We start from the raw sequence: 26,517 nt of genomic DNA on the forward strand, positions 1-26,517 counted from the left end.
TCAGTCATGAGAAAAGTTGCTCCCACATGGATCCCGGATGATTTGAGTGAAGAGCGGAAAGTAGGTCGCAAGATAATCGCAGAAGAATTGCTTAAACGTTACCGAATATAAGGAGAACAGTTTTTGTAAAGTTTGCTGTACTTCATTCTTCAGCCAGAACTGAAGTCTCAGTAGTCACAATGGAAAACTTCCGACTCTCCCCGACGGAAATGTTCCGCCGGCAACAATCAAAGGTGAAACTCATGATGATCTTTGAGTATGACAAGAATGGAGTCATAGCTCCAAATAGAGTGCCCCAGTAGACGTCTAGAAGAGGCATGTACTATAAGCTGTTCCTGCTAAAGGTTTTTCGCACGATAGTTCGCTAAAGGAGGCCTGATAGATATGCTTGCAGCTGTGTCCTCACTACGCACAATAATGCAAGACCACATACTGCACTACCAGCGAGAGAAACGCTCGACAAATATCGATGGGAAATACTTTCTCACCACCTGATGTGATCCCACCAGACTTTGATTTGTTTCCCGAATTTGAAGTTTCCAGTGAGTTTTAAAGGAATACAGAAGTGGCATAAACGTTGGGAAGCTGTCGTAAGCAAGAACGGAGATTACATCGAAGAACTGTAAAGGTGTTTTCTAAAATAAATTATTATTTTCTTCAGTTCTGTATTACAGTATGCACAACCTTTCAAACGACCCTTGCATTGAAATTAAACCATGCTAGTTCACCTGTAGGCCTATTGGTAAACCAAACAAAAATTCATTCGGGACTATGGGCAACCGTAAAAGGGCAAAGTGACCAAGATGCAAGTGGGGTAGAAATACCAGATTGTGTTAACATGTGTGTGCCTAATGCTGAATGTAATGTAAGATTCCATGAAACAGTAAAATGTCAATCGTTCAAAGCTAATATTTAACATTATTTAGTAATTTTAAAACTAAGCACCTTATGTACTGTATATGCAGATACTCCACGGCGTTTTAGATGCACTTCTGTGAGGAGCTATCATTTTCAACAACTCTGTTACCGTTAAAATATATCCATAAAATTGTGTGCAAGCTGCGCTCTTAAAACTGTATTTGAGTTAAGTAATACCATTCACTTCAGTTAAAAAATACTTTCAGCTTTGTAATTATGCACTGGAAAACAGTACGGCAATTTATCTTATAGTTCTATGCCATAAATATTCATGCTTTCTGTGGCCGACGCTTACAATTTATTTATCATTACAGCTTAAACTGACGGACTTCAGATGGTAGATTTGGTTCCAAAAACTGATTTAAATAACATAGTTGGGAGAAATATACATCCATCGCACCGCTTTATCAATTTTAAGATTGTTTTAAACAGCATTTATGCTCTTTGTTGAATTTCAAATCACCTATTCGCAACATTTGAAGTAAACAGAGAAGAATACTTCGCAGTACTGTAGTTAACTCACACACTGATTATACACTGAAAAAAAAATTAACAAAATTGGTGGAGGCAATTCTCCCAAGATTGGCTAGCGCGATAATCTTGCAATTACAATATGCAAACAGGAATAATCTCAACATCAAAGGTACAGCGTGTAGCAAAATGTGGCGTCGGTGCTTCCGCGAAGAGTTAAGTAGAGATCCACTGTAGTCAAGCGGCTGACCGCGCCAAAGACGATAGACGATGAGTGGGCCCATTCTGAGAGCAGTAGGGCGGAATAAGACCCGTTTTTGGAACTTCACTAGAAAGAACGGAAAAAGTCCCATTTAAAATTCATGCGGTTGTTGCTAGGACTCTTGACTCTGTTTTTCGGCATGTCGGTTATTAATGATTTTTCTTGCGTTGTTCCCCGACACCAGACAAACAGCTAAAACTTAGATCATGTCCTAGATTTGCGGACGTCTGGGAACCCTACTTCTTATAAGTAAGGATACTCCGGTGAGAGATTTTTCAGTTTCTCTGGCGTAGTGTAATTATCAGCATTTTCGTAAGTGTCAGAGGATGAAACGTGATGAATCCAGGAACATGTGTAGTATTTCCGTTTTGCTTTTGACAGTGTATAGATAAGCCTACCTTCACTGTGAAGGCTGGTTTTGTTTTACTAACCCCGTCCTGTGGGGTGTATTGTGCATTTACCTTCCTCTGATCCTTAAACTGACCGATACAAAAAAAAAAAAATGGTTCAAATGGCTCTGAGCACTATGGGACTTAACATCATAGGTCATCAGTCCCCTAGAACTTAGAACTACTTAAACCTAACTAACCTAAGGACATCACACACATCCATGCCCGAGGCAGGATTCGAACCTGCGACCGTAGCAGTCCCGCGGTTCCGGACTGCAACGCCTATAACCGCAAGGCCACCGCGGCCGGCTCTGACCGATAGAGGTACAGGGCATCCTACAGTAAAAATCTAGTGCATTCACGATGGGACGTGGCGTTTTTCACACAAACTAAAAATTTCCCGAGGTGAAGGAAGCAATAAATGATCAAAAAGTCCTAGAATCGACGTGCTTTCGAACTCTGGACCTTCCGATTTGTGCTGTCTACTAATCCACTCCCTTCTTCTTCTTCTTCTTCTTCTTCTTCTTCTTTCATCGTTTTTTTAGTCGTCAGTCTCCTTAGTTGCTCGATGCTGCCCTTCACAAATTCCTCTCCTATGCCATCCCTTTCATCTCAGAGAAGCACTTGCGAACTGTGTCCTCACATATTTGCTGGATGTATTTCAGTCTCTGTCTTCCTCTGCAGTTTTTACCCACTACAGCTCCCTCTAGTACAGTGGCCGTCAAACTGCGGCCGGCAGGTCGCTTGCGGCCCGAATCAAGTATATCTGGGGCTAGCTGCTCTCAGCCGCATTTCATTATAATATGCGTCAAGCAACTAACTGCGAATCAAATGGTTCAAATGGCTCTGAGCACTATGTGACTTAACATCTATGGTCATCAGTCCCCTAGAACTTAGATCTACTCAAACGTAACTAACCTTAGGACATCACACAACACCCAGTCATCGAACTGCGAATCCTAAAACGTCAACTAGCGTTAAGAGATTCTTGCTGAGATAGTAATATTTTTAGATGTGCTTCATTTCAATTGACGTTGGTGAATTCTGCCGTCAGGTACCGTAGGTAAAATTTGCCGCTTACGTCAGGGGCAGAGTAGTATACAGGGTGAAAAGTATTTAAACCGACAAAGTCTGGGAGGTTGTAGGGGACATCAAAACAAATATTTTTCCCTAATGTCATTTTTTTTGTATGAGGAGTAGTTAAACAGGTAGAGGAAGATTTCTATGGCGGCAAATTAATTAAACCAACAAACACTTTTCCATTTTTTTATGGCCAAGAGACAGCACATTAACACAACTCAGTTTCAAGTACAGTAGATTTTCAAATATGCCCCCATTGACACGTAAACAAAGGTTACACAGTCGGATCATGTTCTGACACGGGCAAAAACCCCAGGAGTACCCTGAATTGTTCCTGCTGCTGCTACTATCAGGGCAACCAGATCCTCTTCTGATGCAACAGGAGTTGCGTAAACAAGGTTGCGCATCTCTCCCCACACAAAATAGTCCGTAGGGGACATATCTGGGGATCGAGCAGGCCATGGTACAGAAGCACCTCTGACAATCCACGTTTCTGGGAACCGTCGGTCCAGGAATCGACGCGCACGACGACTGAAAATAGCCGGCGCCCCGTCATCTTGGAACCACATGCGTTGACTTGTAGGGAGCGGGTAGCTGATAAACCCGCTGTGCAGCTCGTCCGTTGTGGTGCGCTACGTAGTACGCACCAACCATATCAATGTACTCACTCCAGGTGTATCGCTCCATTAGTAAACATAGGCAATGCACTACTACACTGGTGGACAGAAGTTGCCTACAACTGAAGAGTTTAATACGCCCTCTAACAAAAAAAAAAAAAGAAAAAAATGGTTCAAATGGTTCTGAGCACTATGGGACTTAACATCTGAGGTCATCAGTCCCCTAGAGCTTAGAACTACTTAAACCTAACTAACCTAAGCACATCACACACATCCACGCCCGAGGCAGGATTCGAACCTGCGACCGTAGCTGTCACGCTGTTCCGGACTGAAGCGCCTAGAACCGCACGGCCGGCGCCCTCTAACAACTGAAGATCGTAATACGGCCTCTAACAACTGAAGAGCGTAATACGGCCTCCACCGGTTTAAATAATCCTCATAGGAAAAATAGACATTAGGGAAAAATATTTGTTTAGATGTCCCCTACAACCTCCCAGAGTTTTTCGGTTTAAATACTTTTCACCCTGTATAGCGCGGCCACTGCAGGGTTGGTACAAATGAGAGGAGGAATGTTTTATTGTTTGTCTTCCGATGCCGAATTCCAGTGCCGACATCTCAGGATCATGCGTAAGTAGCGCTAAATAGCTGCTGTGGTACAAATGTCAAACGGGAGTGACATGGATCCGTGAATACAGATTATCCAGACGCTCATCTTCAAATGTGGTGCAACTCAATGGTATGAAACATAAAATCATATTAAGGCTGTTGTAATACAATGAAAAGAAGAAGAAAACTACATTCAAAACATCTAGTCAACATTAATGATCGTGCCTCATGTTGCAGTTTGTGGTGTCACCGCCAGACACCACACTTGCTAGGTGGTAGCCTTTAAATCGGCCGCGGTCCGTTAGTATACGTCGGACCCGCGTGTCGCCACTATCAGTGATTGCAGACCGAGCGCCGTCACACGGCAGGTCTAGAGAGACTTCGTAGCACTCGCCCCAGTTGTACAGCCGACTTTGCTAGCGAAGGTTCACTGACAAAATACGCTATCATTTGCCGAGACGATAGTTAGCATAGCCTTCAGCTACGTCATTTGCTATGACCTAGCAAGGCGCCATTACCAGTTACTATTGATGCTGTAGAACATGTACTGGCAAGAGCGATGTTCACCATTTATGGATTAAAGTTAAGTATTCCAGCAGCAACGTACGTTTTTTGCTAAAGTCTAATTTCCTTGACCTGTTCCAGACCTCACGCCAGTCTGCGTGAGCTAAAACGCGTGCCTTTCGGCTTCCTCTAATAGTACCGGGTTGGCTCTCTTGCCAATCCTCAACACAATTTGTGTTATGAATTAGTAATTCAACATACTAACCTATGTGGATTACCAGTTAATAGTAAGACCGGTACGAAAACGTGTGATACAATGGACTGGACGGGAAAAGTGCCCGACAAAGGAAGCCTGTTCTCCCGCCGGCCACGCCCGCAGTGGACGCGTCGCTGCAACCGCCGGGCGCCTCCCTGGGTCACGCGCCGCCGATCGCTTCCCGTGACCAGTTGTCCTCCGCCATGGAACTCTTGCCCGCTCCGGACCATATGTCGTCTTCGCCCGTCGGGTGCCCCGGCCCGATGGAGGTTGATCCTTCGGCCCCTCCTGTCTCTCTACGGGCGCATACACTGCATGTTGGCGTGCACCCTGGAGCAGGTTTTCAGGCGTTTCCTAGCTCCCCTCGGTCCGAATGGCCGGGTGCGGGTGGCACAGCCTCGCCTGTCGTTAGCTTCCCACCTCGTCGCATACGTCAACATGGGGTCCTCTCCACGGCGGACGGAAGCCTTATGCCACAAGCGTCCGCCGATTTGCGGGGGAGGAATGTGGTGTCACCGCCAGACACCACACTTGCTAGGTGGTAGCCTTTAAATCGGCCGCGGTCCGTTAGTATACGTCGGACCCGCGTGTCGCCACTGTCAGTGATTGCAGACCGAGCGCCGCCACAAGGCAGGTCTAGAGAGCCTTCATAGCACTCACCCCCAGTTGTATAGCCGACTTTGCTAGCGATGGTTCACTGACAAAATACGCTCTCATTTGCCGAGACGATAGTTAGCATAGCCTTCAGCTACGTCATTTGCTATGACCTAGCAAGGCGCCATTACCAATTACTATTGATGCTGTAAAACATGTACTGGCAAGAGCGATGTTCACCATTTATGGATTAAACTTAAGTATTCCAGCAGCAACGTACGTTTTTTGCTAAAGTCTAATTTCCTTGACCTGTTCCAGACCTCACGCCAGCCTGCGTGAGCTATAACGCGTGCCTTTCGGCTTCCTCTAATAGTACCGGGTTGGCTCTCTTGCCAAACCACAACATTTGACGACGAGGCCAATTCGCGTTCGTATCGATATTGCCCTGATTTACTTGTGTAATGGCTTCGCCACAATCTCCAGATGTACTGTCCGAATTTTATCGCTAACAGAATCAGCAGATGCAGGCCTTACTGGATGCCCTTGGACAGCTCGTCCAGGGTCAACGTGCAATGCAAAACGATGCGGCAGCCGCCGCTCCGCCGCTCACGCAGCCACAACACGCAGTTGCACCAACTTTTCGACCTTTTGATGCTGCACTGGAAAGCTGGCCGGAGTGGTAACGCCAATTTGGATTCCATCTCGCCGCCTACAGAATTCAATGTAATGAGCGGCAGCCTTTTCTCCTTTCCTCTGTCGGGGTACAAACATACCACGTGATAGTCAAATTATTTCCCCGACACGACGTCGCAACTTTGTCCTACGACGAAATTTTGTCTGCATTAGATGTATATTTCAAAGAATCAGTCAATGTACACTCCTGGAAATTGAAATAAGAACACCTTGAATTCATTGTCCCAGGAAGGGGAAACTTTATTGACACATTCCTGGGGTCAGAGCATGCACAATGTCGGCACTAGTACAGTGTATATCCACCTTTCGCAGCAATGCAGGCTGCTATTCTCCCATGGAGACGATCGTAGAGATGCTGGATGTAGTCCTGTGGAACGGCTTGCCATGCCATTTCCACCTGGCGCCTCAGTTGGACCAGCGTTCGTGCTGGACGTGCAGACCGCGTGAGACGACGCTTCATCCAGTCCCAAACATGCTCAATGGGGGACAGATCCGGAGATCTTGCTGGCCAGGGTAGTTGACTTACACCTTCTAGAGCACAATGGGTGGCACGGGATACAAGCGGACGTGCATTGTCCTGTTGGAACAGCAAGTTCCCTTTCGGGTCTAGGAATGGTAGAACGATGGGTTCGATGACGGTTTGGATGTACCGTGCACTATTCAGTGTCCCCTCGACGATCACCAGTGGTGTACGGCCAGTGTAGGAGATCGCTCTCCACACCATGATGCCGGGTGTTGGCCCTGTGTGCCTCGGTCGTATGCAGTCCTGATTGTGGCGCTCACCTGCACGGCGCCAAACACGCATACGACCATCATTGGCACCAAGGCAGAAGCGACTCTCATCGCTGAAGACGACACGTCTCCATTCGTCCCTCCATTCACGCCTGTCGCGACACCACTGGAGGCGGGCTGCACGATGTTGGGGCGTGAGCGGAAGACAGCCTAACGGTGTGCGCGACCGTAGCCCAGCTTCATGGAGACGGTTGCGAATGGTCCTCGCCGATACCCCAGGAGCAACAGTGTCCCTAATTTGCTGGGAAGTGGCGGTGCGGTCCCCTATGGCACTGCGTAGGATCCTACGGTCTTGGCGTGCACCCGTGCGTCGCTGCGGTCCGGTCCCAGGTCGACGGGCATGTGCACCTTCCGCCGACCACTGGCGACAACATCGATGTACTGTGGAGACCTCACGCCCCACGTGTTGAGCAATTCGGCGGTACGTCCACCCAGCCTCCCTCATGCCCACTATACGCCCTTGCTCAAAGTCCGTCAACTGCACATACGGTTCACGTCCACGCTGTCGCGGCATGCTACCAGTGTTAAAGACTGCGATGGAGCTCCGTATGCCACGGCAAACTGGCTGACACTGACGGCGGCGGTGCACAAATACTGCGCAGCTAGCACCATTCGACGGCCAACACCGCGGTTCCTGGTGTGTCCGCTGTGCCGTGCGTGTGATCATTGCTTGTACAGCCCTCTCGCAGTATCTGGAGCAAGTACGGTGGGTCTGACACACCGGTGTCAATGTGTTCTTTTTTCCATTTCCAGTGTAGTTGTGAAAAGGTATACCTTCTTTCGTACAAAACACACGGCCGGTCAGACTAATCGGGAGTGGGTTGCAACCTTCCAAGGCCTTACTAGGGATTGTGCTTTTAAGTGTCAATGTGGACTACCTTATTCAGATACTATGGTACGTTATGCAATTGCACAGAACGTTTCTGATGTATGTATATGGGAACAGATTTTGAAACTAGTGAATCCCTCCCTTCAACAAGTGATGGGCATATTGGATCGGCAGGACACACTTGACTTTGCTCAGGAATCATTTGAAACTTCGCCACCCGTGTGTCAGGTTAACCGGCCCGCCGGGCGAGCTGCACGGAAGAGTAAACAGTCCTTGCGCCCGACTGCGCCGCTGCCGCCAAACTCTCAGCCACGTGTACCACGCTGGCAAGCAAATGCAGTGCTAAAATCATGCCCGCGGTGTGCTACTAGACATTCGCGTGAGAATTTCCAGTCACGCCAAGCTATTTTCTTTTTCTGTAATAAAAAAGGACATGTTCAAACTATTTGCCAGAAAAAGCTCAGATTGGAAGCTCAAAACCATTCCAGGCTCTTTGCTTCGCGCCGGAATCGGAATCGAACCAAGGATACTCAGGCTCACAACACTTCGCCCTTGGAAATTCATATAGTTCATGCCACTCCGCCCAGTGCAACTCTCTCTAACAGTGACTGTGGTCGTCCCACAAATAGTGTGCGTCAATATCGCCGGAAATCCCGTCAAGTCGCAAGTGATTCTGTACCAGTGTCAGTTCATGTTGGACGAGACAGTCGCTCTTGTCGTCAGCAGGACAATAAACTTTTTGTAGATTTGGACATTAACGGCAAAGTGATACCATTCCATCTCGATACCGGAGCTGCAGTTTCACTGATCAATCAAGACACATACAAACAGCTGGGCACACCTCCATTGCGTGCCACAAATGTTAAGTAGTTATTCAGGACAAGCGATCCCTGTGTTAGGGTAGTGCAGCCTTCTTGCAACATACAAAGGACAAACAAAACTTGTGTCATTTTACGTCCTTCGTTCTTCTTCTGCAGTGAACTTGTTTGGTTTCGATTTATTTCAGTCGTTTATCTTGTCTATAGTCAATCAGGTCCTATCAGTGAACCAGACTGTGCCTTCAGCCAGTGTTTCTCGTCTATGTGAAGAATTTGCAGACATTTTTGCACCGGGTCTCGGTTGCGCTAAGACCTATAAAGCACATTTGGAACTGAAAGTCAACGCGCAACCGAAATTTTTCAGAACGAGCAATGTTCCCCACGCATTGCGTGATGAGGTCGCAAAAACATTACACGATTTGGAATCACAAAGTGTAATTGAACGTGTGCAGGCTTCTCTCTGGGCATCACCCTTAGTAATTTTGCCAAAACCTTCGGGAAAATTGAGACTTTGCATGGACTTCAAGGCAACAGTGAATCCACAACTAGTGACTGCAACTTTTCCTTTACCCTGCACGGAAGATCTTTTTGACAAACTGTGCCCGGGTAAATATTTTTTCGAAGTTGGACCTAGCAGATGCGTACTTGCAAATACCGGTGGACGAAGAATCCCAGCGCGTTTTGGTGGTTAACACGCATCTTGGTTTGTATCGATTCAACCGACTGTCATTCGGGTGTGCATCCGCAGCTCCATTGTTTCAGCAATATCTACAAACTGTTTGTGCGTCGGTCCCTACTGCAGCAAACTATCTGGACGATATTGTGATCTCTGGAAAGACGGAAGAAGAACATTTAGCCAATCTCAGAACATTATTTCAGGTCTTGCGACAAAATGGTCTTCGCTTGCGGAAGGACAAATGTGTGTTTTTTGCTCGTGACCTACTCTATCTGGGACATGTACTCAATGCCCAAGGCATACATCCCAGACCAGAGCACCTCCGTGCCATACAAGACTTGCCTTTGCCGCAGAATTTGAAGCAGCTACAGAGTGTGCTGGGAAAAATATATTGCTATAAGAAATATATCCCACATGCCTCTTCCATTTCAGCTCCACTTCATCGCTTACGCCGGCCGCGGTAGTCTAGCGGTTCAGGCGCTCAGTCCGGAACCGCGCGATTGCTACAGTCACAGGATCGAATCCTGCCTCGGGCATGGATGTGTGTGATGTCCTTAGGTTAGTTAGGTTTAAGTAGTTCTAAGTTCTAGGGGACTGATGACCACAGTAGTTAAGTCCCATAGTGCTCAGAGCCATTTGAACCATTTCATCGCTTACGCCGTAAAGGTGTTCCGTTCGTCTGGACGACGAACGCGCCTTTCGCCAATTGAAATCGGCGTTGATTTCCAATACTTGCCTTATGCCATTCGATCCCTGGAAGCCCCTTTTGTTGATGGTGGATGCATCGGATTTCGGGATCGGTGCTGTGCTTGCGCACAAAGATGGTTCGCACGATCGCCCTATTGCTTTTGCGTCCAAATTGCTCTCGTCTGCGCAAAGAAATTATTCACAGATCGAGAAAGAAGCATTGGCTCTCGTATTTGGTGTTACAAAGTTTCATGATTTCTTGTGTGGTCGTCACTTTACCATCATCACAGACCACAAACCTCTGACATCGCTTTTTCACCCGACCAAACCTGTACCTCCACGTACAGCGCAGAAATTCATTCGCTGGACTATTTTCCTCTCGCAGTACTGCTACGATAACTTGTATCGGTCCACTGCTAAGCACGGAAACGCCGATGCGTTGTCCCGTTTGCCTGTTGCTGAGGATAGAGCATTCGATTCCTTCGAACTTGCTTGCTTGTTCATTGATTCGGAAACCGATGACGTGGTCGAATCGTTTCCGATTGATTTTCGTCGTGTAGCTACAGCCACAGCTGCCGACCCTGTCCTTGCTACCGTTCTGCGTATTGTTGCTACGCAATGGCCCTTGTCAAAGTCACGGATCGGGGATCCGTTGGTTCCCCGATTTTTTGCTACATCCACCGCAACAGGTTCCTGTGCAGCGGCAGACACCTGCTTTTGCCCCAGGCGACGTTGTCTACTACCGAAATTATCGAGGTTCACGGCGTTGGCTCGGAGGGCACATTCTTCGCTGCCTCGGCCGCGCTATGTATCTGGTTTTGGGGACCTCTGGTGAGGTGCGTCGGCATCTCAATCAGCTGCGCCTCTGTCGTCGCACGGGATCTGCGGCTCGCCGTCTGCTTTCAGCGACGGTGCCGTCCGGTCAGCGCCCTGGGGACCCATCTACTGGCTCGCCTCAGCCCCAGGTGTTACCAACGCTGCCTTACATTTTGCCCCATGGCGACGCGCCGCCGCCGCCGCAGCCTGTTCTCCCGCCGGCGACGCCCGCAGTGGACGCGTCGCTGCAACCGCCGGGCGCCTCCCTGGGTCACGCGCCACCGATCGCTTCCCGTGACCAGTTGTCCTCCGCCATTGAACTCTTGCCCGCTCCGGACCATATGTCGTCTTCGCCCGTCGGGTGCCCCGGCCCGATGGAGGTTGATCCTTCGGCCCCTCCTGTCTCTCTACGGGCGCATACACCGCATGTTGGCGTGCACCGTGGAGCAGGTATTCAGGCGTTTCCTAGCTCCCCTCGGTCCGAATGGCCGGGTGCGGGTGGCACAGCCTCGCCTGTCGTTAGGCTTCCCACCTCGTCGCATACGTCAACATGGGGTCCTCTCCACGGCGGACGGAAGCCTTATGCCACAAGCGTCCGCCGATTTGCGGGGGAGGAATGTGGTGTCACCGCCAGACACCACACTTGCTAGGTGGTAGCCTTTAAATCGGCCGCGGTCCGTTAGTATACGTCGGACCCGCGTGTCGCCACTGTCAGTGATTGCAGACCGAGCGCCGCCACACGGCAGGTCTAGAGAGCCTTCATAGCACTCGCCCCAGTTGTACAGCCGACTTTGCTAGCGATGGTTCACTGACAAAATACGCTCTCATTTGCCAAGACGATAGTTAGCATAGCCTTCAGCTACGTCATTTGCTACGGCTTAGCAAGGCGCCATTACCAGTTACTATTGATGCTGTAAAACATGTACCGGCAAGAGCGATGTTCACCATTTATGGATTAAAGTTAAGTATTCCAGCAGCAACATACGTTTTTTGCTAAAGTCTAATTTCCTTGACGTGTTCCAGACCTCACGCCAGTCTGCGTGAGCTAAAACGCGTGCCTTTCGGCTTCCTCTAGTAGTACCGGGTAGGCTCTCTTGCCAATCCTCAACACAGTTTGTGTTATGAATTAGTAATTCAACATACTAACCTATGTGGATTACCAGTTAATAGTAAGACCGGTACGAAAACGTGTGATACAATGGCCTGGACGGGAAAAGTGCCCGACAAAGGAAGCTTGTTCTCCTTTTTCTTTTTAGTAAAACCTTTTTTTCATTTTTGAGTTTTCTGATGTAAGGCAAGTCATTTATATTGCTCTTGTTACCTCACTTTTCTGGGCAGTAATAATTTGTTTACAATATCGGTGTTCAAACAACGTTTTTTGGCCTACAAATGTAGTTCGTTGTCGTTTATTTCCGTTCCATAAGGATATAGAGGCTTATCTCACTAGGGGTAAGATAGATACAGAGTACAGGAAAATTAAAGAGACCTTTGGAGAAAAGAGAACCACTTGTATGAATATCAAGAGCTCAGATGGAAACTCAGTTCTAAGCAAAGAGGGGAAAGCAGAAAAGTGGAAGGAGTATATAGTCTATAAAAGGGCCATGTACTTGAGGACAATATTATGGAAATGAAAGAGGATGTAGATGAAGATGAAATGGGAGATACGATACTGCGTGAAGAGTTTGACAGAGCACTGAGAGACCTGAGTCGAAACAAGGCCCCGGGAGTAGACAACATTCCCTTAGAACTACTGACGGCCTTGGGAGAGCCAGTCCTGACAAAACTCTACCATCTGGTGAGCAAGATGTATGAAACAGGTGAAATACCCTCAGACTTCAAGAAGAATATAATAATTCCAATCCCAAAGAAAGCAGGTGTTGACAGATGTGAAAATTACCGAACTATCAGTTTAATAAGTCAGAGCTGCAAAATACTAACGCGCATTCTTTACAGACGAATGGAAAAACTGATAGAAGCCGACCTCGGGGAAGATCAGTTTGGATTCCGTAGAAATGTTGGAACACGTGACGCAATACTGACCCTACGACTTACCTTAGAAGAAAGATTAAGGAAAGGCAAACCTACGTTTCTAGCATGTGTAGACTTAGAGAAAGCTTTTGGCAATGTTGATTGCAATACTCTCTTTCAAATTCTGAAGGTGGCAGGGGTAAAATACAGGGAGCGAAAGGCTATTTGCAATTTGTACAGAAAGCAGATGGCAGTTATAAGAGTCGAGGGGTATGAAAGGGAAGCAGTGGTTGGGAAGGGAGTGAAACAGGGTTGTAGCCTATCCCCGATGTTATGCAATCTGTATTTTGAGCAAGCAATAAAGGAAACAAAAGAAAAGTTCGGAATATATATTAAAATCCATGGAGAAGAAATAAAAACTTTGACGTTCGCCGATGACATCGTAATTCTGTCAGAGACAGCAAAGGACTTGGAAGAGCAGTTGAACGGAATCGACAGTGTCTTAAAAGGAGGGTATAAAGTGAACATCAACAAAAGCAAAACGAGGATAATGGAATGTAGTCGAATTAAGTCGGGTGATGCTGAGGGAATTAGATTAGGGAATGAGACACTTAAAATAGTAAAGGAATTTTGCTATTTGGGGAGCAAAATAGCTGATGATGGTCGAAATAGAGACGATATAAAATGTAGACTGGCAATGGCAAGGAAAGCGTTTCTGAAGAAGAAAGATTTGTTAACATTGAGTATGGATTTAAATGTCAGGAAGTCGTTTCTGAAAGTATTTGTATTGAGTGTAGCCATGTATGGAAGTGAAGCGTGGATCACCAATTTAGTATTGGAGGGCAGCGTGGAGGGTAAAAGTCGTAGAGGGAGACCAAGAGGTGAATACACTAAGCTGATTCAGAAGGATGTAGGCTGTAGTAGGGCCTTCAAGCGTAACCCAACTCCCGAGGCGTACGAAGCTTATAGGAAACTCCGAAATAGAACCAAGCAAAGCGTGAGGAATGCCAAAATCAGACATGCCCGCTCTGTCGTATGCGGTATAACAAAACCTGCTGCACTGTGGAAAAAGCTGCGCAGTTTCGGTATAGGGAAGCGAAGATGTGACGCTGTTTATCAAGCGTCTGCAGAAGAATTTAATGATTTCTTCTCAACAGCTATAAACTGCCACGCAGCGACAAATTACCAGCCCCAAGATATCAATCTCTCGAGAGACAAGTTTTACCTAAAACATGTAACTACTGGCACAGTACACAAGGCAATTATGAGAATCTCTTCCGAGGCAGTAGGAAATGATGGAGTGAGCATTGGCATGATTAAGAACGTCGTAGACACTATTACTCCAGTTATCACAGACATCTTCAACCTGTCTCTTGTCAGTAGTACATATCCTACTGAGTGGAAGCAAAGTTTAATTCAACCTATACCCAAGACTGACAACCCTAAGTCGCCAGGTGATTACAGGCCGATCAGCATACTACCTGCAATATCTAAAGCCCTAGAATACATCGTCCATGAACAGCTGACGGATTACCTCAAAACTCATAACATCCACAACAAATATCAGTCAGGCTTTCGAAAGCACCATAGTACAGCAACTGCATTAATCAAAGTAACTGATGACATTAAACATGCTATGGACAGACGTGAAGCTACCATCCTAACACTGCTTGACTTTAGCAAGGCTTTTGATACAGTTGACTTTGATATATTACTAATTAAAATGAAACAGCTGAATTTCTCAAACAGCGCTATACACTGGTTCGACAGCTACCTCAAAAACAGAAGTCAGCAAGTCATTTGTGGGTCGGAAAAGTCATCATGGAAAAACGTGCGCTCTGGAGTTCCCCAAGGCTCCGTCCTTGGTCCATTACTCTTCTCACTGTACATTAATGATATTTCTCCAGTGATTCACTCCTGCAACTACCATCTATATGCCGACGACATCCAACTGTACATAAGTGCAAGCCCCAAGAACATTGCTGACGCAGTAGCGAGTATGGACGCAGATCTTTGCTCTGTTTCTCGATGGGCACAGAACCTAGGTCTGAAACTTAACCCCAAGAAATCCCAGGTCATACTTATATCTCATCCAAAGTTAATCAGTCGGTACTTTCGCGAAACAGTCCCTCAAATACTCCTCAATGGTACCCAACTACCATACCAAAAAACAGTAAAAGACCTTGGAATAATCTTGGATGATCACCTAAACTGGGAAGAACAAACAGTCACAGCTTGCCGGAAATCGCTCTCCTCCCTACATGCAATTCAAAAATTTAGAAAAATATTTCCAACCCATGTTAAACTAAAATGAGTCCAAACACTAGTCTTGCCTAATCTTTACTACTGTGATGTAGTTCAACACGGCACAAATAGTGAAAATTCGAGATGCCTCGAGCTAGTGATGAATGCTTGCGTTAGATACGTATGCAATATACGGTTGTATGATCATATCAGTCCTTCATACTCCCAGCTAGGTTGGATACGCCCACATAAGGCACGCGATCTCCACACGATGTGCTTACTTCAACGATTTCTTAGCCACTGGTGCCCCCAATACTTATCTTCTCACATTAAACACCTATCATCATTCCACAACCGCAATACCAGATCGGATACATCTAGCATCTTGGCTGTACCTTTACATAACACAAAATCTTTCTCTGTGTCATTCTCCATCTCAGCCATACGACTATGGAACGCGCTCCCCTGTGATCTGCGTCTTATCCAGAACCACTTAACATTCAAGAGGGAACTCAAGACTTACATATTAGGGACGGTATAGCCACCATTGTCGTGCCCCTCTCATCTTTTTCTTTCTCCTCTCCATCATAGCTTCGAATTTTACCATTCTATTTCTCCTCTTCTAACTTATCTACCTTTTCTATATCTCTTTCACCCCATTCTATCGTCTTATGTCTCTGCTTGATGAGAATAACTCACAAGCTGCAAGAATATAACGAGAAAATTCCCAACTAGCAATAGGACAGACATTCATAACAGAAAAAATATGTTCACTTTCCTATACATAGTCATTACTATTATTATTATTCTTGATTATTATAATTACTTTTTGATTGTTATAGTTATCATTGTAGTACTTTTATAATCTCTAATTTTTTCTGTAACATTAATACTGTATAACATGTTATACGTCCTTAATGTTCTGTAGAAACTGAAATTTGTTGAATCTGAGTATGCCTGGTTAGGTGTAAGAGAGGGCCTGAAGGCCCTAATCTTGCCAGGTTAAATAAATGCATAAATAAATAAATAAATAAATAAATAAATACTGGGAGATGAAGAAGCTAGCACAGGATAGAGTAGCATGGAGAGTTGCGTCAAACCAGTCTCAGGACTGAAGACCACAACAACAACAACATTTTCTTCTATGGATCACCAATGTCTTGCGATTGCGAAAAGTGGCCGAAGTACTTGTCTGGTGTTCAACCCAGTAACAACGACTTATTGTATATCCACCTTCTTAGAGATTGTTGCGGGACTCGGCTATTCGATAGACGATCTCAAGTTTCCACTGTAGCAAAAATCTTCTAATACCAGTACTGCTGACCCCTGTTTTGATCACATCCGAGGTAGATTCTCCCTGTACGTCGGCCAGGGTCTGAAAATGGCTAAGTAAAACGCTGAAACTTGTTGCCAAGTTAAGTAAGGTTGGAAACTAGACGGCTGTAAGGTATTTCATTTGACATCCAATAACAATGAATTCCTTCCAAACATACCTATAATACAATTGAAAAAAGTGACTTCAAAACCATTTTATCCACGAAGCTATTATCCGCCATTCGGTCCTTTTGCGACATATTTGAATTAATTAAATTATATTATTTATAACCGTCTCTGTTGTGTCATATTTGGCCTAAAAAATCCGATTGGAAACAGTCTGCTGCAACCACTTGGTACACTTCGGTATACGAGGGCGTGCAAACATCAAGAAAACGTAACCGTAAATTATAAAACCAAATGTGGAACTTGTTATCATGGTACTGTCAGCGGTACCCGCTTAGATACGGAGAATTGCTCACTGTTTAAGCCTTCGGAAAAATGCAAGCATTTCCATTGCATTATTTTCTTTTGCAATTAAAACTATTTGTTGTGATACTTCATAATTTGTAGATTCGAAGTGTCTCAGTCGTATGCCTCTATCAACAATCGTGGTTTGTTGAAAACTGAATATCGCTTTGAATGGCCACTTTCCGCTCCCCCGAATCCCTCCCCACTCTTCCTAAGCGGCCCCCAACGCGTCGCCCTACAGTGTCAGTTTGGCTCTCATACAAAAAAGTTTGACAACCACTGCTCTAGTACCGCAGAAGTTATTCCCTGATGTCTTAAAATCCTATCATACTTTCCCTTCTTCTTGCCAGCTCTTACCACACATTCCTTTCCTCGCTGATTCTGCGGAGATCTCTTTCTTTCCATACCTTACGAGTCCACCTAATTTTCAGTGTTCTTCTGTAGGACTATACCTCAAATGCTTCGGTTCGCTTTTCTTCCGGTTTTCCAGCAGTCCATGTTTCAGCTACCATTCTATGCTGTTCTCAAAAACGTACATTCTCAGAAATTTTTTCCTCAAATTAAGGTCTATGTTTCATCTTAGAAAACTTCTCTTGGCCAGAAATCCTCTTTTTGGCAGTGCCAGTTTGATTTCAATGTCCTCCTTGCGCCCTCCGTCAATGGTTATTTTGCTGCCTTGGTAGCAGAACACCTTCATTTCTTCCACTTCGTGAGCATCAATCGTTTCTTGCTGTCCCCATTTCTGCTGCTTCTCATTACTTTCGTCTTTCTTCGATTTCCTCTCAGTCCATAATCTGTACTCATGAGACTGTTCATCCATTCAAGACAGCCTGTAATTCTTCTTCACTTCCACCGAGGATAGCAATGTTATCAGCGAATTTCATCATGATATTCTTTCACCGTCGATTTTAATCCCATTCCTGAACCTTCCTTTTATTTCCATTATTGATTCTTCAATGTATAGACTGAACACAAGGGGCGAAAACTACAACCCTGTCTCCGACCCTTTTTGATCTGTGCACCTCTTTCTTGGAATTACACTCTTATTTTTCCCTCTTGGTTCTAGTACATAGCATATACTACCCCTCTTTCCATACAACTTACCCGCAGTGTTCTCAAAATTTCGAACATCTTGCACCATTTTATGTTGCCGAATGCTTTTTCCAGGTCTTCAGTCTCTTCCATTATCAACCGCAACGTCAGAACTGCCTCTCTGGTGCCTTTACCTTTCCTAAAGCCAAAGTGATTTTAAACTAACAGAATCTCAATTTTCTTTTGCATTCTTGTGTATATTATTCTTGTCAGCAACTTGGATGTAATAGTTTTAAGCTGATTGCGCGAAAATTATCACACTTGTTGGCTCTTACACTCTTCGAAATTGTGTAGATAATGTTTTCCCTAAAGCCCAATGGAATATCGTCGGTCTCATATATTCTACAGACAAAGGTGAATTGTCGCGCTTTGTTGCCACTCCCTGCAATGAGTTCAGCAATTCTTTTAGAATCTTATCTATTCCTTCTGCCTTATTTGATCTTCAGCCTTCGAAAAATCATTTAAATTCTGATTCTAATACTGGATACCCTATCTCTTTCCTGTCGTCTCCTGTGTCTTCTTCTATCACGTCAGTAGACAAGTCATCCTCAGCGTAGACGTCTCCAGGGTACTCCTTTCACCTATCTGTTCCTACGTTATTCCCCGTCAGAGAACGCATTCGAATTTGTTCGCTTGGTGTGGCTGCTTCTTTTTCTGCTTGTAATCCCAAAATTTCTTCACGAATCCAGAGTACTGTTTTCTTAGCTCTCTCTGTGAATGAATGGGTGATTTGCAACTAGGATTCCAAACTCTTTGCTTCGTCTGATGGCATCTTCTTTGCTATTCATTTGTCGTAAGTCCTACTTAACATCTTCTAAACAAGTTCAAAAATGGCTCTGAGCACTATGGGACTCAACATCTTAGGTCATAAGTCCCCTAGAACTTAGAACTACTTAAACCTAACTAACCTAAGGACATCACACACACCCATGCCCGAGGCAGGGTTCGAACCTGCGACCGTAGCAGTCCCGCGGTTCCGGACTGCAGCGCCAGAACCGCACGGCCACCGCGGCCGGCTCTAAACAAGTAATTGTTCCCTTTTTTGAATGATTGTATTAAGCAGTTTTATTGTTAATCTAGTGCTGTGTATTCTGCATTAGAACTTCAAGGATCCTCTACTTACTGCATCAATGAACTTGCCCATTAATGTGTCTAGGTATGTAGTTTTCCTTTTAATCCACCTGCAGCTTGTATTAGTAGCACCATAATATTTCTTGGAACTTTTGTCTGTTCCTTTGCAGTTTCATCAATTTTTCAATAGTCTCCTAGAGATGTAGTTTCTGAGGCATATAGTACATCCGTCAAACAACGTATTGTAACGCCGGAGTTTCGCATTCCGGGATATCGCTCTTTATTGTGGTGATTCAGTATTATTCTTTTCGTTTCTGTGGTTTTCTCGAAATAGTTTTTACTGTCTAATAGAGACGGTCTTACGATTTATCCAGATTTTTAAAAGAAACATCTGAAATTGTTCCATATTTCTTTTGCTGTCGTATCTTTTGATATTTTCATGTAAGTAAGTCTACTCATGTCATATTTGCCGTCCTGCCTTTGTTGCTGTCTCCTGTAATTTCTTTATGACGTACTTGGTAACCTAGCTGGTCCTTCTTAAGATAACTACTTTGTCAACATAAGCCAGGCACTTTGGTTCTCTGTCCCGAGATTCCGATATTTATACCCTCCCTCTTCTCCTCCCACTCTCTGGTGACTTTGTGTACCACTATTTTAAACAGGTCACTTGAGATGTTTTGTCTGTGAGAATCTGATAGATTATTTTTCTAGTCTTCCTGTGTACTCTGAGTTCTTCTAAAGTGTACAAAACTGTTTGTCATTCAACAGAGTCATATGCCTTGTTAAAGTCTACAAGATAGCCGGCCGCGGTGGCCGAGCGGTTCTAGACGCTTCAGTCCGGAACCGCGCGACTCTTACGGCCGCAGGTTCGAATCCTGCCTCGGGCATGGATGTGTGTGATGTCCTTAGGTTAGTTAGGTTTAAGAAGTTCTAGGGGACTGATGACCTCAGATGTTAAGTCCCATAGTGCTCAGAGCCATGTGAACCATATGTCTACAAGATAACATATGTGTTGGTAATTCGACGTATCCTTAATATTGTCTTCAGACACCAAATCCCCTCAGCCCAAGATCTGCCTTTCTTAAATTCCTCTTTACATTCATCAATCAAATGATCTGATTGCTGTTCATTTTTGTTGAAGAGAGCATGGGATAAAATCTTGGTTATAACTGGCAGAAGAGAGAGGTCGCTGTAGATGTTGGGGGCCTGCTCTGTCACCTTTTTTGCACAACGCATCTATAATAGATTTCTTACAGCTTTTTGGAATCGTTTAAGTTTTTCATATTTCCGTTAAGAGTGCATGAATTCTTCTCACGGGGTCATCTCCTCCTATGTTAAACGTTTCTGCATTTACGCCCTATTCTCCTGACGCTTTGATATTTTTGAGTGATTGAGGTATCTCTCTTGTTTCTTGAACTGTTGGATGAGGGTCTGGGTTTGACATAAGTGTTCCAAAATGCATAGTTCAGTAAATTTTGTAACTACTCATCAAGTATCATGCCGTTATTGTTTATCTGTAGTTTAGCATTAATTTGCGAATATACAATTTTGGTGGTTCATACATAGATAACTCCTCGCGGAAATCTTTTGTAGAAATTTCGGGTGTTGTTTTTCGGGATATCCCGGTCTGCTTCTATGATCCCAATGTATATCTTCAGAAAATACTCCCACCATTCAACTGATGTACGTTCCAGTGATTCCAGGATCTGATTCATTCCTCGGCGGCTTCCTCGTAGGTCGAGTCCTGTCCTTACAGCCCTGTCCCTCACTGTCCGTTCACCCGTTTTATATACAAACATTAAAAAAGTTTTCAATCACCTCGGTTCCGTGAGTTTCGGAACCTGTACAGAAAATTAGAAGAGAGATTAACATAAACATCATTTCCGCCCTTTCTATTGCTCATGAAAACCACACAATTCATGTTGTACCACCAAACAGAGAGACCGTAAGAGGTGGTGGTCCAGATTGCTCTATACAGCGGTACCTCTAATACCCAGTAGCACATCCTCTTGCATTGATACATGCCTGTATTCGTCGTGGCATACTATCCACAAGTTCATCAAGGCACTGTTGGTCCAGATTGTCCCACTCCTCAACGGCGATTCGGCGTAGATCCCTCAGAGTGGTTGGTGGGCCACGTCGTCCGTAAACAGCCCTTTTCAATCTGAAACGTCCTCTTAGAAAAATTATAAATGACTGTGCTTAAACTGACACACAATATTTTTAGCGCAACGCAATCTGACTTTCAAGAATCCCTACAAAAGAATGGCCCTGACTAACATTATACTATACCTTTCACAAATCACTTACCTCACAAAAATCTTCGTTACTCGAACTACTGCAATACAGCGAGCGCCACTACTGCCAGATAAATAAAGGATTCAAACTACTGAAGGCACTAACTACTGATAGGTATAGTTAGCAAATGAAAGATTTTGATAAACAATGTATTTACCTTAATAGTGTTCAAAAGTCATAATATATATAGCAGTTCATGACATCCAGTCTTACAAATGTACTGTCTCTGATGGACACACGTCCAGATCATCCGCTCTCAAACCTCCGCCATTTCTCTCCCCACATCCACCACTGCTGGCAGCTCACCTCCAACTGAGCAACGCTACGCGCTGTTAACAGCCAACAGCCCAACACTACAATAGCGAATATTACACAATGCCACCCAGCCACAGACTTCACACAGCACAGCCAGTGATTTTCATACACAGTGCTACGTGGCGTTACCAATATAAAAACCTAAACAGCCTACTTACAAATCTATCCCAGGCATGTTCACCGAGCGAGGTGGCACGGTGCTTAGCACACCCCGCCATCCTGATTTAGGTTTTCTGTGATTTCCCTAAATCTCTCCAGGCAATTGCCGGGATGGTTTCTTTGAAAGGGCACAGCCGACTTCCCTCTCCATCCTTCCCTAATCCGATGAGACTGATGACCTTGCTGTTTGGTCTGTTCCCCGAAACAATCCAATCAAATCTCAGGTATGTGCGATAGGGTTCATGTCTGGACAACATGCTGGCCACTCTAGTCGAGCAGTGTCGTTATCCTGCAGGAAGTGATTCACAAGACATGCACGATGGGTGCGCGAATTGTCGTCCATGAAGAAGAATGCCTCGCCAATATGCTGCCGCTATCGCAGCACTATCGGTCAAAGGATGGCATTCACGTATCGTACAGCCGTTACGGCGCCTGACATGACCACCAGCGGCTAAGGCGTTCAGCCTAACCGGGTTGCCTCCAAACACGTCTCCGACGATTGTCTGGTTGAAGGTGTATGCGACACTCATCGGCGAAGACAACGTGATGCCAATCCTGAGCGGTCCATTCGGCATGTTATTCGGACCGTCTGTACAGTCCTGCATGAGGTCGTGTTTGTAAAGATGCACCTCGCCATGGACGTTGGGAGTTACGCATCATGTAGCCTATTGGGCACAGTTTGAGTCGTAGTACAATGTCATGTGGCTGCACGAAAAGCATTATTCAACATGGTCAGGGTTCCTCTGAGCCATAATCCGTAGGTAGCGGTCATCTACTGCAGTAGTAGCCCTTGGGAGACCTGAGCAGGATATCATCGACACTTCCTGTGTCTCTGTATCTCCTCCATGCCCGAAGAATATCGCTTTGGTTCAGTCCGAGACACCTGGACACTTCCCTTGTTGAGAGCACTTCCTGGCACAAAGTAACAATGCGGACGCGATCGAACCGCGATATTGACCGCGTAGACATGGTTGAACTACAAACAACACGAGCCGTGTATCTCCTCACTGGAACTGATCGGCTTTCGGACCCTCTCCGTCTAATAGGCGCAGCTCACGCATGGTTGCTTACATCTTTTTTCGGGGGGTTTAGTGACATCCCTGAACAGTCAAACGATACAATATCACAGTCAACGTCTATCTTCAGGAGTTCTGGGAATCGGGCTGATGCAAAACTTTTTTTGAGTATACTAACCACCGATCCATGCGCTGGACAATCTTTTGTAGGATTTTCGAACCTGTCTTATGCTCGCGTATTATGACATTTCTGGAGACCGAAAATCTCCTGTGTTGAAATCAACATCGGTTCCGAAAACAACGAGACCCAGAAAGCAGTAGATTATGGCACCCAAGTTGCCATGTTCCTTGACTTCCGGAAGGCGTTCCATACAATTCGGCACGCCGCCAGTGAACAAAATACGAGCGTACAGAACGTCACATCAGCGTTTTTACTGGGTTGAGGAGTTTCTGGCAAAAAGAACACATCATGTCATTCTCAACGAAGATAAATGTTCACATGTAAAGATAATTTCGGACGTACCACAAGTACTGTTATTGGATAACGGCGGACACTGTATGAGGCTTTTCGTGGATGATGCTGTTGTATACACAGAAGTCGAAACGCTAGAAAGTTGAGAGAAATACAAGAAGAGTATGGACGCCTGGTGGAGGGACTGGCAATTGACTCTCTTTCTAAATCTGCTCACTGTATTTATCTCTCGGTCTCCAGATATGATTTTATCACCTCCCCCCCCCCCCCCATTCTGTCCTCAAATACTAAACTGATGATCGCTTGATGTTTCAGCATCCAACGATTTCTCCTTTTGGTCAAGTTGTGCCACAAATTGCTTGTCTCTCCAATTCCGTTCAGGACTTCCTCATTAGTTACGTGATCGATTCATATAATCTGCAGCATTCTGCTGCAGCACCGCAGTCCGAAAGCTTCTATTCTCTTTCTGTTTAAACAATTTATCGTCCGTGTTTCACTTCCATACATGGCTACGCTCCAAATAAATACCTTCAGAATAGACTTTCTAACTGTTACATCTATATTCTATCTTAACAAATTTCTTTTCTTGAGAAATGTTTTTCTTGCTATTGACAGTCCACATCCTCCCTGCTTTCTACTGCTTGAAACGTCCAGTTTCCTAATCTGATTTAATTCTACTACGTTCCATTACCCTTCTTTTGCTCTTGTTGATGTTTGTCTTATATCCTCTTTTCAAAACACTGTCCATTCCGTTGAACCTTCCTTGCAAGTCCTTTGCCGTCCGTGACAGAATTACAATGACATCGGCAAACCTCAAAGTTTTTATTTCTTCTCTCTTAACTTAAATTTCTATTTAAAATTTTCCTGTGGTTTCCTTTACTGCCTGTTCAATGTAGAGGTTGAGTAACATACGGGATAGGCTACAACCCCGTCTCACTTCCTTCTCTACCTCTGCTTCCCTTTCATGCCTCTCTACACTTTTTACTGACGTCTCGTTTCTGTACTATTATAAATAGCCTTTCGCTTCCTGCATTTTATCCGTGCTACCTTCCGAACCTCAAAGAGAGTATTCGAGTCAACATTGCCAAAACCTTTATCTAAGTCTGCAAGTGCTATAAATTTAGGTTTGCCTTTTCTTAACCTACCTTCTAACATAAGTGTCAGTATTGCCTCTCGGTTTCTGATCGTCACTGAGGTCTGCTCCTACCAGTCTTTCTATTCTTACGTAAAGAATTCGTGTTAGTATATTGAAACCGTGACTTATTAAACTGATAGTTCGGTAGTTTTCACAATTGTCAGCATCTGCTTTCTTCGGAACTGGAATTACCACATTATTGTTGAAGAAGGGTATTTCACCTGTCTCGAACAACTTGCAGACCAGTTGGAAGAGTTTTGTCATGGCTCCCCCAAGGCCATCAGTAGTTCTTATGGAATGTCGTCTACTCCTGGGGCCTTGTTTCGTCTTAGATCTTTCAGAGCTTTGTCAAAATCTTATCGCAGTATCATGTTTCCGAAATCATCTTCATCTACGCCCACTTCCCTTTCAAGTTCGAGTTTAGATCCTCTATATATTACAGCCACTTTTCAGCTTTCTCTTGTTTGCCTAAGACTGGTGTCACTCATAAATAGACAGAAATACCAATTATTGTTTAGTTACACGACAGCAGAACGATCATTCGAAGCAGTCAAATCCATAAACTACAAGGTATCGATGACGATTCGTACATACCGATTTAAAATGGAACGAGTAAATAAAACTAATAGCAGATAAAGCAGGTGGCATACATTTATTAGAGTCCTCAGGAAATGTGGTCAACCCACAAAGGGGGAAGCTTACAAAAACTCACTTGAGTATTGCTTCTCAGTCTGGGATCCATATCAGGATTGACAGAGGAAATAGGTATCCAAAGAAGAACAGCGGGTTTCTTTACAAGGTCATTTAATAAAAGCGAAAGCGTCAGGAGATTTTCAGCCAGTACTAGTGGCACACGCTGCTACAGAGGCACTCTGCATCGCGATGCGATTTATTATTGTTTCAACCAGTATATTGGTTTCTCACGTATATCATGCGAAAAATCATGAAGATAAACTCAGAAACTTTCGAGGTCAGACGGAAGCTTACGAGCAGTCGTTCTACCTGCGAACCATTCTGTCTGGAACAAGATCAAGGGGATATGATAGCGATAAACGTGGTGACGTGAGGAAAGTTTCCAACCGATTTCTCATACACAAACAGCAGTTGACCGACGTCGCCTGGTGAAACGTTGTGATGCCTTGTGTAAGGAGGAGAAATGCGTACCATCACGTTTCCGACTTTGATAAAGGTCGGATTGCAGCCTATCGCGATTGCGGTTTATCGTATCGCGACATTGCTGCTCGCGTTGGTCGAGATCCAATGACTGTTAGCAGAATATGGAATCGGTGGGTTCCGGAGGGTAATATGGAACGCCGTGATGGATCCCAACGGTCTCGTATAGCTAGCAGTCGAAATGACAGGTATCTTATCCACATGGCTGTAACGGATCGTGCAGCCACTTCTCGATCCCTGAATCAACAAATGGGGACGTTTGCAACACAGCAACCATCTGCACGAACAGTTCGACGACTTTTTCAGCATCATGGAGTATCAGCTCGGAGACCATGGCTGCGGTTACTCTTGACGCTGCATCACAGACAGGAGCGCCTGCGATGGTGTGCTCAACGACGAATCTGGGTGCACGAATGGCTAAACGTCACTTTTTCGTTTTTCGGATGAATCCAGGTTCTGTTTACAGTATCATGATGGTAGCATCCGTGTTTGGCGACATCTCGGTGAACGCACATTGGAAGCGTGTATTCGTCATCGCCATATTGGCGTATAACCCGACGTGATGGTATGGGGTGCCACTGGTTACACTTCTCGGTCACCTCTTGTTCGCATTGACGGCACTTTGAACAGCGGACGTTACATTTCAGATGTGTTACGACCCGTGGCTCTACCCATCATTCGATCCCTGCGAAACCATACATTTCAGCGGGATAATCTGACAGACAAACAAGCTAAACCGGAGCTCAGAGTGAAACATAACGGAAACACTCTTTGCCAAAAC

The sequence above is a fragment of the Schistocerca cancellata genome, chromosome 5 (assembly GCF_023864275.1).
Source record: "Schistocerca cancellata isolate TAMUIC-IGC-003103 chromosome 5, iqSchCanc2.1, whole genome shotgun sequence".
Lineage (NCBI taxonomy): Eukaryota > Metazoa > Arthropoda > Insecta > Orthoptera > Acrididae > Schistocerca > Schistocerca cancellata.